The following is a 13,384-nucleotide window of genomic DNA, read 5'->3' as shown; positions in this document are numbered from 1 at the left end:
GCTTCTAGCTGTGTGTGGGACTTGTTGTATTAGTCCATCTATACTGACCTCCATCAGGTTGCAAACTGAATATATTTTTTTCTGCATCTAGCTCTGAAAAAATATTGGGCTTCTAGCTGTGTGTGGGACTTGTTGTATTAGTCCATCTATACAGACCTCCATCAGGTTGCAAACTGAATATATTTTTTTCTGCATCTACCTCTGAAAAAATATTGGGCTTCTAGCTGTGTGTGGGACTTGTTGTATTAGTCCATCTATACTGACCTCCATCAGGTTGCAAACTGAATATATTTTTTTCTGCATCTACCTCTGAAAAAATATTGGGCTTCTAGCTGTGTGTGGGACTTGTTGTATTAGTCCATCTATACTGACCTCCATCAGGTTGCAAACTGAATATATTTTTTTCTGCATCTAGCTCTGAAAAAATATTGGGCTTCTAGCTGTGTGTGGGACTTGTTGTATTAGTCCATCTATACAGACCTCCATCAGGTTGCAAACTGAATATATTTTTTTCTGCATCTACCTCTGAAAAAATATTGGGCTTCTAGCTGTGTGTGGGACTTGTTGTATTAGTCCATCTATACTGACCTCCATCAGGTTGCAAACTGCATATATTTTTTTCTTCATCTACCTCTGAAAAAATATTGGGCTTCTAGCTGTGTGTGGGACTTGTTCTATTAATCCATCTATACAGACCTCCATCAGGTTGCAAACTGAATATATTTTTTTCTGCATCTACCTCTGAAAAAATATTGGGCTTCTAGCTGTGTGTGGGACTTGTTCTATTAATCCATCTGTACAGACCTCCATCAGGTTGCAAACTGAATATATTTTTTTCTGCATCTACCTCTGAAAAAATATTGGGCTTCTAGCTGTGTGTGGGACTTGTTGTATTAGTCCATCTATACTGACCTCCATCAGGTTGCAAACTGAATATATTTTTTTCTGCATCTAGCTCTGAAAAAATATTGGGCTTCTAGCTGTGTGTGGGACTTGTTGTATTAGTCCATCTATACAGACCTCCATCAGGTTGCAAACTGAATATATTTTTTTCTGCATCTACCTCTGAAAAAATATTGGGCTTCTAGCTGTGTGTGGGACTTGTTGTATTAGTCCATCTATACTGACCTCCATCAGGTTGCAAACTGAATATATTTTTTTCTGCATCTACCTCTGAAAAAATATTGGGCTTCTAGCTGTGTGTGGGACTTGTTGTATTAGTCCATCTATACTGACCTCCATCAGGTTGCAAACTGAATATATTTTTTTCTGCATCTAGCTCTGAAAAAATATTGGGCTTCTAGCTGTGTGTGGGACTTGTTGTATTAGTCCATCTATACAGACCTCCATCAGGTTGCAAACTGAATATATTTTTTTCTGCATCTACCTCTGAAAAAATATTGGGCTTCTAGCTGTGTGTGGGACTTGTTGTATTAGTCCATCTATACTGACCTCCATCAGGTTGCAAACTGAATATATTTTTTTCTGCATCTACCTCTGAAAAAATATTGGGCTTCTAGCTGTGTGTGGGACTTGTTCTATTAATCCATCTATACAGACTTCCATCAGGTTGCAAACTGAATATATTTTTTTCTGCATCTACCTCTGAAAAAATATTGGGCTTCTAGCTGTTTGTGGGACTTGTTGTATTAGTCCATCTATACTGACCTCCATCAGGTTGCAAACTGAATATATTTTTTTCTGCATCTACCTCTGAAAAAATATTGGGCTTCTAGCTGTGTGTGGGACTTGTTCTATTAATCCATCTATACAGACCTCCATCAGGTTGCAAACTGAATATATTTTTTTCTGCATCTAGCTCTGAAAAAATATTTGGCCTTCTAGCAGTGTGTGGGACTTTCTCTATTAGTCCATCTATACTGACCTCCATCAGGTTGCAAATTGAATATAACTTTTTTCTGCATCTAACCCAGCCAATAGTTTTGGCCTAATACCACAGTTTGGCCACTCAGCTCTGCTCGGTTCCCATCCATTGTTTTTTTGTGCAAACAACTCCAGAGTTGTTAATTAGTTAACCACCAAAATGAGTGGAAAAAGGCCTGCTGCTGGTGGAAAGGGGAATAGGCGTGTTGGGAAGGGTAAAAAAGGTTGTGTCCGTGGGGTAGGTTTTAAAGCAACAGTAACATCTGCAGAAGAAAGACCATCTTCCAGCCAAACTAAAATGTCTACTTCTTTTAGCGGACAATGTGATAAGATCCCTTTCTTACGGCCACGCCAATCGCTAAAAATTCCAGATGAGGCATAAAAACAGCAGGTGCTTCAACGGATATCAAGTGCTCCTTTAAGTGGGCTCTCCTCCACATCAACTTCAACATCACAAATACTCCAGTCCTCAAAGGTGTCACCCCAATCGCACTTGCTTCCTCACAGCTCCCAAATCTCCAGCTGCCCGTCTGAGTATGAGGTAGAACAGATGGTTGAGTCTGCAGAGCTGTTTACTCATACTATAGCCTGGGAATCAGAGGTCGACTCCAGCGCTTCTGTGAATCCAGACGAGGAAATGATCTGCACTGATGCCCAGAATCTTTATGAGTCGGATCCAGGACCAGACTTAGAAGGTTCTGACCATAATGTAGACCCTCATTCCCAAACTGTAACTCCTGTTGGTGGAGACAATGAGGAAGACGATGATAAGACTCAAATACCTGATTGGAGCGACAACTTTAGTTTTTTGTCAGGGCAGCAACAGGTTGGCTCTGAGGACGACGGGTGTGATAACGCACAGGGTGATTAAGATGAGGTTGGAGATCCCACTTACTGTCAACCCACAGTCAGCCAAGAGATGAGGTCAGCAGAGGAGGTGGAGGAAGATGCTAGTGACGACGAGGTCAGGTTGCGCCTTCCTGGAGAGAGACGTAGTACTGGAAGCACGTCAACAACTGCATCCTCAAACACAACTCTGCCTCTCACCACAAGTCGTGGTGGCTCTTCAGGTCGCATGGGTGCTAAGCCTTGCATAGCCTGGGCATTTTTTCAGATCGATAAAGATGACCCAACTCGTGTTATCTGTAACATTTGTCAGCAAAAGCTAAGTAGAGGCCAAAAAATACATAGTTTGAGTACTTCATGCATGAACCGGCACATGGACATGAAGCATAAGTTGCAGTGGGAAGGTCAGTGTGCTACAATGCGGCCTAGCCGGCCGGGCCAACCGCCGTCTGCCATATCTTGTGCATCCGCGGCCTCTTCATCCTCTGTGACTGGGGGGACAGCAGTCACACCTGTTTTGGGGCGCAGACCTGCCACCTCTTTACCCGCAACAGCCAGCGTGATTGGCAGGTCATCATTTTCTTTGGAGGTGGTAACACCAGCTGGTGTTGAGCGCTGTCCGACATCGATAGCACCACCTTTGGATCAAGGCAACCTAACATGTCCGCCTGCATCTTCCTCACAGACCGGCAGTTTGCCGGGGACACCCTTATCAACCCCGTCTAACCACAATAGCCAGCCCTCGGTCCCTCAGATGTGGACAAGTAAAAGACCATTTCCTCCTAGCCATGAGAAAGCTAAGAGGTTGAATTTCACCATCTGCAAGTTCTTGGCTACAGAAATGCTGCCTTTCCGCCTGGTGGACACAGAGGATTTTCGAGACCTTATGTCCGTCGCAGTGGCCCAGTACCAGATGCCCAGTCGGCACTACTTCTCAAAGAAAGGTGTGCCTGCGCTCCACCAGCATGTCGCACACAACATCACCGCTTCTTTGAGAAACTCTGTGTGTGACAGGGTGCATTTCACCACAGACACTTGGAGGAGTAGGCATGGACAGGGGCGTTACATGTCGCTGACTGGGCACTGGGTAACTATGGTGACAGCAGGACAAGGGGCTGCTGTCCAAGTCTTGCCGTCCCCACGAGTTGTGCGTCAATCCTCTTTATGTCAAAGTTCCTCCACTGCTTCTGCCTCCTCAACCTCCTCTCGGTCTTCCACCTGCACCCAAAGCCTGTCTGATCATGCCACAAGCTTTCTAACTGCGCAGAAGGGATCCTGCACACCTCCTTACTATGCTGGCAGTAGGGCTCAACGTCATCAGGCGGTTTTTACATTGAAATGTCTGGGAAATGTGAGTCACACAGCTGAGGAGTTGTGGTCAGCTCTGGAGAACCAATTTCATGAATGGTTGTCTCCACTGGACCTGAAACCAGGGAAGGCCGTGTGCGACAATGCTGCAAACCTGGGTGCGGCCCATCGCCGGGGCAATGTCACACACGTGCCTTGTATGGCTCACGTGTTGAACCTGGTTGTCCAGCAATTTTTAGCCCACTATCCCAGACTAGATGGCCTTCTGCAGAGGGCACGGTCGCTGTGTGCTCACTTTCGCCGTTCGCATCCCGCAGCTCAGCGACTTACATCTCTACAGAAGTCGTTGGGCCTGCCACTTCACCGGCTAAAATGCGATGTGCCTACCCGGTGGAATTCAACTCTGCACATGTTGCAGCGACTGTGGCAGCACCGACAAGCCCTGGTGCAATACGTTCTGACATATAACCTGGGCCAACGAGATCCAGAGGTGGGGCAAATCACGCTGGAGGAGTGGTCTCAGATCAGGGACCTATGCACCCTTCTGCACAGTTTTGAAATGGCGACGAAGATGTTTAGTGCTGACGATGCCATTATCAGCATGACTATTCCGGTGATTTACATGCTGGAGCACATGTTAAACAGAATTTGGAGTCAGGTGGTGGCACAAGAGGAGGTGGAGGAAGTAGAGGAGGAGGAGTTGTATGCGGAAGGGCTAACATCTGCAAGGTCCAGACGGTCGGCAGCACCAAGGCGGCAGGCATGTGAGGGTGGGGGAGATGGTTTTACCAGGGCGCATGGTAGCAGCCAAACTAGTGAGGAAGGTGCAGGAGCCCAGGAAGTAGTGGAGGACGAACTGATGGAAGACTCATCAGATGAGGGAGACCTTGATCACATTTCTGTTGTGCGAGGTTGGGGGGAGAGGACAGAGGAAGGAAGCATGATTGTTACCTCGCCACCAACACAACAGGGACTTGGTGCTCCTGGATGCGCAACACACATGAGTGCCTTCTTGCTGCACTACCTGCAACATGACCCTCGAATTGTGAGAATTAGAAATAATCCTGACTACTGGGTTGCCACACTGTTAGATCCCCGGTACAAAAGTAAATTTGCAGAAATTATTCCTGCCATAGAAAGGGATGCACGCATGCAGGAGTATCAGCAGAGACTGTTGCAGAATCTTACATGTGCTTTTCCACAAAATACCAGTGGTGCACGTAGTGAATCTCACAGTTCCAACTTGCCAACCGTGGGACCGTCAAGTGTTCAGCACTCAAACCGTAACAGAACCACAGTATCTGCTGGTAACATCAATTTTGCGGAATCATTTCACCACTTTTTTAGCCCATCCTTTGCAAGGCCACAGGAGACAAGAAGTCTGACACATAGTCAACGCCTAGAGACGATGGTACAGGAGTATCTCCAAGTAAACATTGAAGCCACGACTGTGTCACTGGACCCTTGCTCTTTTTGGGCTTCCAATCTGGATAAATGGCCGGAGCTAGCCACTTACGCCTTGGAGATCTTGTCATGCCCCGCAGCCAGCGTTCTGTCTGAACGTTTGTTCAGCGCTGCTGGTGGTGTGCTGACAGATAAGCGCACGCGGCTCTCCACTGATAATGTAGACAGACTCACGTTCATAAAGATGAACAAATCATGGATCCGAAACGACTTTTCTACCCCTGTGTCATCCTGGGGAGAGTAAAAGCTTGATGATTGGTTAAAATCACCCTACCAACCGTTTTAAGCTTTCAAATTACTAATCATGTTTATCTGTATCTTGGCTGGAAAATAATTTGGGCTTTGTAGCAGTGTGCAGCACTGATTCTATTAGGCCATCTATAATAAGCTCCACCAGATTTAAAATTACTAATCATGTTTATCTGTATCTTGACTGGAAAATAATTTGGGCTTTGTAGCAGTGTGCAGCACTGATCCTATTAGGCCATCTATACTAAAGCTTCACCAGATTTAAAATTAATAATAATTTTTAGCTGCATCTAGCCCGGAAAATAATTTTGGGGCTCCGAGATGCGCAAGACACATAAGTGCCTTCTTGCTGCACTACCTGCAGCATGACCCTCATATTGTCAGAATTCGAAGTAATCATGACTACTGGGTTGCCACACTCTTAGATCCCCCAAACTTTTCGATCAACCTTTTCATTTTAATAAAGACCAAAAAAATGGTCATTTTTGAAATTATAAGCATTAGCAGGTTGTTAGAAACTGAAATCAAACAGTTTTCAACTCAAAACTTTATTCTAGGTGATGTTACATTTTCACATAGGACCCCTTGTTCGAAAGGAGCTTCTGAACTCTCTCGTCCATTGAATTTGTCAGGTTTTGGATGGTTTCTGCTTCAATTGTTTTGCATGAGGACAGAATACCCTCCCAGAGCTGTTGCTTAGATGTGAACTGCCTACTGCCATCATAGACACTCCTTTTAATGATGCTCCAAAGGTTCTGAATGGGGTAGAGGTCAGGGGAGCATGGGGGTCACACCACAAGTTTGTCCCCTTTTATGCCCATATCAGCCAGAGATGCAGATGTTTTATGTGCAGCATGAGATGGTGCATTATCATGCAGAAAAATGATCTTGCTGTGAAATACACGGTTCTTCTTCTTGAACCATGGCAGGAAGTGCTGTTTGAGAAAATCCACATACATTATGGAGTTCATCTTTAGCGCCTTCAGGGATCCTAAAGGGGCCGACAATCTCTCTCCCCATGATTCCAGCCCAAAACATTACTCCACCTCCTCCTTGTTGGCGCTGTAGCCATGTTTGCGTGGGGTGTCCATCAACCAGCCATCCTCCACCCCATCCATCTGGACCATCGAGCGCTGCACGGCACTCATCCGTGAACAAAACAATTTTGAAATCAGTCTTCATGTAATGTTTGGCCCACTGGAGCCGTTTCTGCTTGTGTGAAGTGGATAGAGGAGGTCGACAGGATGGCGTATGCACAGCTGCAAACCTCTGAAGGACCCTGCATCTTGTTGTTCGGGGGACGTTGGAGGCACAAGCAGCTTCAAAAACTTGTCTGCTGCTATGACAAGGCTTTTTTGCCGCTGCTCTTTCAACCTGACGTAATTGCCTGTAGGAAAGAGTCCTCAATTTGCCCTTATCAGCACGCACACGTGTGTACTGTGAATCAGCTACATACTTCTTGATTGCCAAGACACTTCATCCTGATCATCGCACAATGTTGATTGTAGTCATGCCTTGACCTAAACACTCCACAATTTGTTGCTTCTCAGCAGCCGACACATCCTTTTTCTTTCCCATTTTGGCAGAAAATGTAGGCTGCTTAATAATGTGAGACAGCCTTCTTAAGTAGTCTTGCCTTTCATTGGACACACCTGCCAAACTAATTAGCACAGGTGTCTGCAATTGCTTACAGTGATATAAAGAGCCCTGACACACATCACCATCAATGAGTTTAACTGACAAACAAACAAATTCTTCCCTTATCACTCCTAAACACTTTTTGCACAATAATTTGGAACACAGTGTACATGTGCTTTTCCACAAAACACCAGTGGTTCACGTAGTGAATCTTACAGTTCTAACTTGCCAACCGTGGTCTGTATGGAGTTGTTCAATAAAGGGCCCAAAATTAAGATAACATAGATGGGAGAGGTCTCTATGAATAGGAATTCCTAAGTATTTGATACCCTGTGAGGGCCAGGCAAAGGGAAAGTTGGACTGGATGGAATCCTATATGGATTTGGGGAGGGAGACATCGAGGGCCTCAGACTTCGCTGCATTGATTTTAAAATTTGACCATGTAACAAAGTGATCTATTTCAGCCATAACAGCATGGATGGATATATGTGATTGAGTGATATATACTAGGACATCATCAGCAAATAGAGAGCACTTGTACTCGGTGCCTCCCACCTCAATCCACCTAATATTGGGGTTATGGCGAATTGATGAGAGCAGGTGCTCCGTCACTAGGATGTATAAGAGAGGGGACAGAGAACATCCCTGCCTTGTCCCATTGGTGATTGTGAAAGGTGATGAAAATGTTCTGACGCGCCCCCTGGGCCTTGGGACACCCGGAGCCGGACCCTTTTTGGTGGATGCTGGTGGTTGTAGTCTCCGTGGCGGCAACCCGGTTCCGTGGCTCAGGGCGGTCAAACCAGTGGCGGAACTATTTATGTGGTTTTGATGTTTAAATGTCCGACTACGCCACCCGTGGATTGCGGTCAGAGTGAACCGCCGCTCCAGGGCAGACCGCTGAGGCTGGTGTTGTGGGTGCAGCAGAGCGTAGCATAACTCCCCACGGGAGGAGTATAGCCTCAGGGCAGTGTATGCGGAGGATGGGGGTGATGGTGCAGGGCAGCAGCAGTAATGACACGGAGTCAGTGATGCAGTCCAGGGCCTTTACTCACAGTTCTTATTATCCAGACCACGTCTGCAGGTAACGGCTGCCCACGTCGTACTGTGCTCACCAGGTGAGGGGCTCAGACAACTCCCAGATAACTTTGGAGTGCTTCACAGGACCCCCTTTGTGTGTCCTTTGTCTGGCCTTTCTTACCAACCCTTCTGTCCGGCTGCCTCGGGCCTCCTCTTGGTAAACTTGGCGCCAGTTTCCCTGACCCTATGTGGTGCCTTCCTAGCGGGTGTAGCGAGGGGCTGCGCCACATAAAATGTCACAGCCTCCTGTTTCTAGCTGAAGGTCGTTTCCTGCCTCCACTAGTTTCGGGGACCGGTCTCCCCCTTTGGCCTGACCCCTCCACGCAGGTGGATTCGGGCGTGAGGTGGCGACACGCCCGTCCGCACCCCTGAGATCCCTTCGTTCCTCATTCCTGGAGCCTTCTCCGCTCCTCTTCCTTCCTTCTCCCTCTTCCAGGCCTGGGCCTCTGTTACTAGGCCCGCCTCCGGAGCAGAGCTCATGCAGAGCCCCTGCTCCCTGCCACTTCTGCTCAGACTTCTCTGCACTGAACTAAGATGGTGCCCACCTTTTATAATCCCTTCTCAATGCACCCAGGAACTGCTTCCTCCCTGCTCCTGCACTACAGGGTTCCCCTTCCTCAGTGTTCCCTCCCCCCACTCCAGCCAGGGACAGGGACTGTCGTTCCCATCTCAGGGGCATATTGGTCGCCCTGCCCCACGGCAATGTGGTGTAATGCATGCAGGTGTCGGGTCCTGATCCACACTACATCCTTACCTGAGAGTGAGATATCACACCTCTGGGTGAGGTGCAATACCTCTGTAGCAACCGAGCCCTCGGGGTCCGACAGTTCCATTTATCTTCAGCCTAGGTGACGTATTGCGATACAGGGCCGTGATTTTGGCTATAAAAGGGTCCCCTAGACCCCTACCCCAAGCTTTTTAAGAGAATCATATATGGCGTGCCAGGAGACTCTATGGAATGCTTTCTCAGCATCCAACGAGAGTATCTAATTACAAATTTTTAACTGCATCTAGCCCAGGAAATACTTTGTGCCTAGTAGCAGGGTCTGCTAGTCAGCGGATTATCCCGGCTGTTAAGCAAGCTACACCACCTGTAGTTTGGACACTTAATTTTTTCAAAGGAAATGCTTCGGGACCACGGGATACTCAGTGAAGAGCATCAGGAGGCACCCCAAGGCATAGGGGCTCGGACTGGCAGTAGGATGCCTTGCGGTGGACAGCCGAGCTCGATCCTTATAAAAGCTTTTTAACTGCAGCAGCTTTAGTGGACGCTACTGGAGCTGGAATTACGCGGCTGCTGGCATGAGACTTGCCCTCCAATAGATCCTTGTAAATGGATTTAAAGTGTATTTATTCAAATTAGAGAGACAATTTAAATTAAAAAGCTTAGAGCTGCCTCCACCACAGGGGGGCTCGCTCGACCCACCAGCGGACAGGCACCAGTATTGGGAGAGGGGGGCTGGCCGTCAGGGTTCACCGCGGCTCTGGCACAAACCCGGCGACACGGAGGTGGCACGGGCAGGAGCGGACTGAACGTGTCGGCTTCTCACTTTTTGGATTTTAGAAGGGCATGACATGCCTATATCTGTGTCTCCCCCTCCTTTTACTCCTCCACCTCTTTTCTTTTCGCATGACTATATGTACTTGTCACTTTTCCATGTGTTAGTTGTGTCTTCTGAGCAGTTTGTCAGCTTTTGGACACCTTTGAAGGTGTTTTCTATGTGTTTCTATGTGTTTTTGTTTGCCTGCCATTGGTTTTAACGGTGTTCGAAGGTGTTCGACGAACAGTTCGACGAACAGTTCGACGAACACACGGGTGTTCGACGAACCGAACCGAACTCGAACACTACGGGGGTGGCTCAACACTAATCATGACACTTTCAGTTAAGTCCCGTATCAGAACTAAGGACCTGGGGCATCTATGTGGCAATCCCTGATTAGAGATGAGCGGTGTTCGACTCGAACTGTTCGCCAATCTCAAATTCGAGCTGTTTTGGGCGGTGTTCGAGCCGTTCGGCGAACACGAACAATTTGAAAAAAATTTGGCTGTTCGAGGTTATGTTCGATAACTGTTCGTGCACCAAAATCATAACTGGATTTTTTCTCAGTAACACAGAAAATTAATGTTAATACGCAGTTTGAGTGTACAGCGGGGTGGGGGAGGGGCAGGGGATGGATCTCTGTATAAATAAGGAAGATCTCCATTTTTTTTTCTCTTTCCCGCATTTACAGTGGGGAGGTGCAATCTGTCAGCCTATCAGCAGCGAGCACACGGAGTGAACTGCTTTTTTTCACAAAAGCAAGGGCATGTGTCATTGGCAGTGTATGTCACATGTCCTTGCCCTATAAGAACCAGCCATTTTCCCCATCGCCACCATTTTCTCTCTGCTGCAGCTGCGTGTTAGACGGCACCGCTGTTGCTGTGTGCGCTATACTTTCAGTGTTAATTTCAAGCCAATTTTCGCACAAATCTACAGATAGATTGGGAGTAGGGAATAGTGGTGATTGCAGTCCTTTCGAGGACTAGGTTACATCAGTTCCTATCACTTTTATCAGGCAGGTCTGTGCTCTTAAATAGATAGGTTGGGAGTAAAGACTAATTGTAATTGCAGTCCTTTTCAGGGCTAGGTTACATCAGTTCTTATCACTTTTTGCCAGGCAGGTCTGTGCCAGTGCTGTGCAAGTTTTTTTCACAGCATTTGGCTAAATCTAGCAAAGCAAATCCTTTTTGGCCTCTTGCAGTGTGTGTTAGTCAGTGGAGTAGCCTATCTGTGTTGCAAGCTACACCACCTGTGTATAGAATACAATTTTTTTTACTGCACCTAGTGAAGTAAAACATTTTAGGCATAGCATCATTCTATTAGTCCATCTATACTAACCTCCACCAGGTTGCAAATTCAAAATAATTTTTATCTGCATCTAGCTCTGAAAAAATATTTTGGCTTCGGCTTGTAGCAGTGTGTGGGACTTGTTCTATTAGTCCATCTATATTAACCTCCACCAGGTTGCAAATTCAAAATAATTTTTATTTGCATCTAGCTCTGAAAAAATATTTGGGCTTCTGCTTGTAGCAGTGTGTGGGACATGTTCTATTAGTCCATCTAAACTAACTTCCACCATGTTACAAATTCAAAATAATTTTTATCTGCATCTAGCTCTGAAAAAATATTTGGGCTTCGGCTTGTAGCAGTGTGTGGGACTTGTTCTATGTTCTATTAGTTCATCAATACTAACCTCCACAAGGTTGCAAATTCAAAATAATTTTTATCTGCATCTATCCCAGCCAATAGTTTTGGGCTAATACCACAGTTTGGCCACTCAGCTCTGCTCAGTTCCCATCCAGTGTTTTTTGCGCAAACAACTCCAGAGTTATCAATTAGTTAACCACCAAAATGAGTGGAAAAAGGCCTGCTGCTGGTGGAAAGGAGAATAGGCGTGTTGGGAAAGGAAAAAAAGGTTGTGTCCATGGGGTAGGTGTTAAAGCAACAGTAACACCTGCAGAAGAAAGACCATCTTCCAGCCAAACTAAGATGTCTACTTCTTTTAGCGGACAATGTGATAAGATCCCTTTCTTACGGCCACGCCAATCGCTACAAATTCCAGATGAGGCACAAAAGCAGCAGGTGCTTCAACGGATATCAAGTGCTCCTTTAAGTGGGCTCTCCTCCACCTCAACTTCAACATCACAAATACTCCAGTCCTCAGAGGTGTCACCCCAATCGCACTTGCTTCCTCACAGCTCCCAAGTCTCCAGCTGCCCGTCTGAGTATGGGGTAGAACAGATGGTTAAGTCTGCAGAGCTGTTACACATACTATAGCCTGGAAATCAGAGGTTGGCTCCAGAGCTTCTGTGAATCCAGACGAGGAAATGATCTGCACTGATGCCCAGAATCTTTATGAGTCGGATCCAGGACCAGACGCAGAAGGTTCTGACCATAATGTAGACCCTCGTTCCCAAGCTGTAACTCCTGTTGGTGGAAACAATGAGGAAGACGATGATGAGACTCAAATACCTGATTGGAGCGACAACTTTAGTTTTTTGTCAGGGCAGGAAGAAGTTGGCTCTGAGGACGACGGGTGTGATAACACACAGGGTGATGATGACGAAGTTGGAGATCCCACTTACTGTCAACCCACAGTCAGCCAGTCAATGAGGTCAGCAGAGGAGGTTGAGGAGGATCCTAGTGACGACGAGGTCAGGTTGCGCCGTCCTGGATAGAGACGTAGTACTGGAAGCACGTCAACAACTGTATCCTCAAACACAACTCTGCCTCTGACCACAAGTCGTGGTGGCTCTTCAGGTCGCATGGGTGCTAAGCCTTGCATAGCTTGGGCATTTTTTTAGATCGATAAGGATGACCCAACTCGTGTTATCTGTAACATTTTTCAGCAAAAGCTAAGTAGAGGCCAAAAAATACATAGTTTGAGTACTTCATGCATGAACCGGCACATGGACATGAAGCATAAGTTGCAGTGGGAAGCTCACTGTGCTGCAATGCTGCCTAGCCGGCCGGGCCAACCGCCGTCTGCCACATCATGTGCATCCACGGCGTCTTCATCCTCTGTGACTGGGGTACAGCAGTCACACGTGTTTTGGGACGCAGACCTGCCACCTTTTTACCCGCAACAGCCAGTGTGATTGGCAGGTCATCATTTTCTTTGGAGGTGGAAACACCGGCTGGTGTTCAGCGCTGTCCGACATCGATAGCACCACCTTTGGATCAAGGCAACCTAACATGTCCGCCTGCATCTTCCTCACAGACCGGCAGTTTGCCGGGGACTCCCTTCTCAACCCCGTCTTAGCACAACAGCCAGCCCTCGGTCCCTCAGATGTGGACAAGTAAAAGACCATTTCCTCCTAGCCATGAGAAAGCTAAGAGGTTGAATTTCACCATCTGCAAGCTCTTGGCTACAGAAA

The sequence above is a fragment of the Phyllobates terribilis genome, unplaced genomic scaffold, assembly GCF_046119375.1.
Source record: "Phyllobates terribilis strain yellow unplaced genomic scaffold, ASM4611937v1 Scaffold_11__3_contigs__length_659146591, whole genome shotgun sequence".
Lineage (NCBI taxonomy): Eukaryota > Metazoa > Chordata > Amphibia > Anura > Dendrobatidae > Phyllobates > Phyllobates terribilis.
This window is presented reverse-complemented; position numbering follows the sequence as displayed.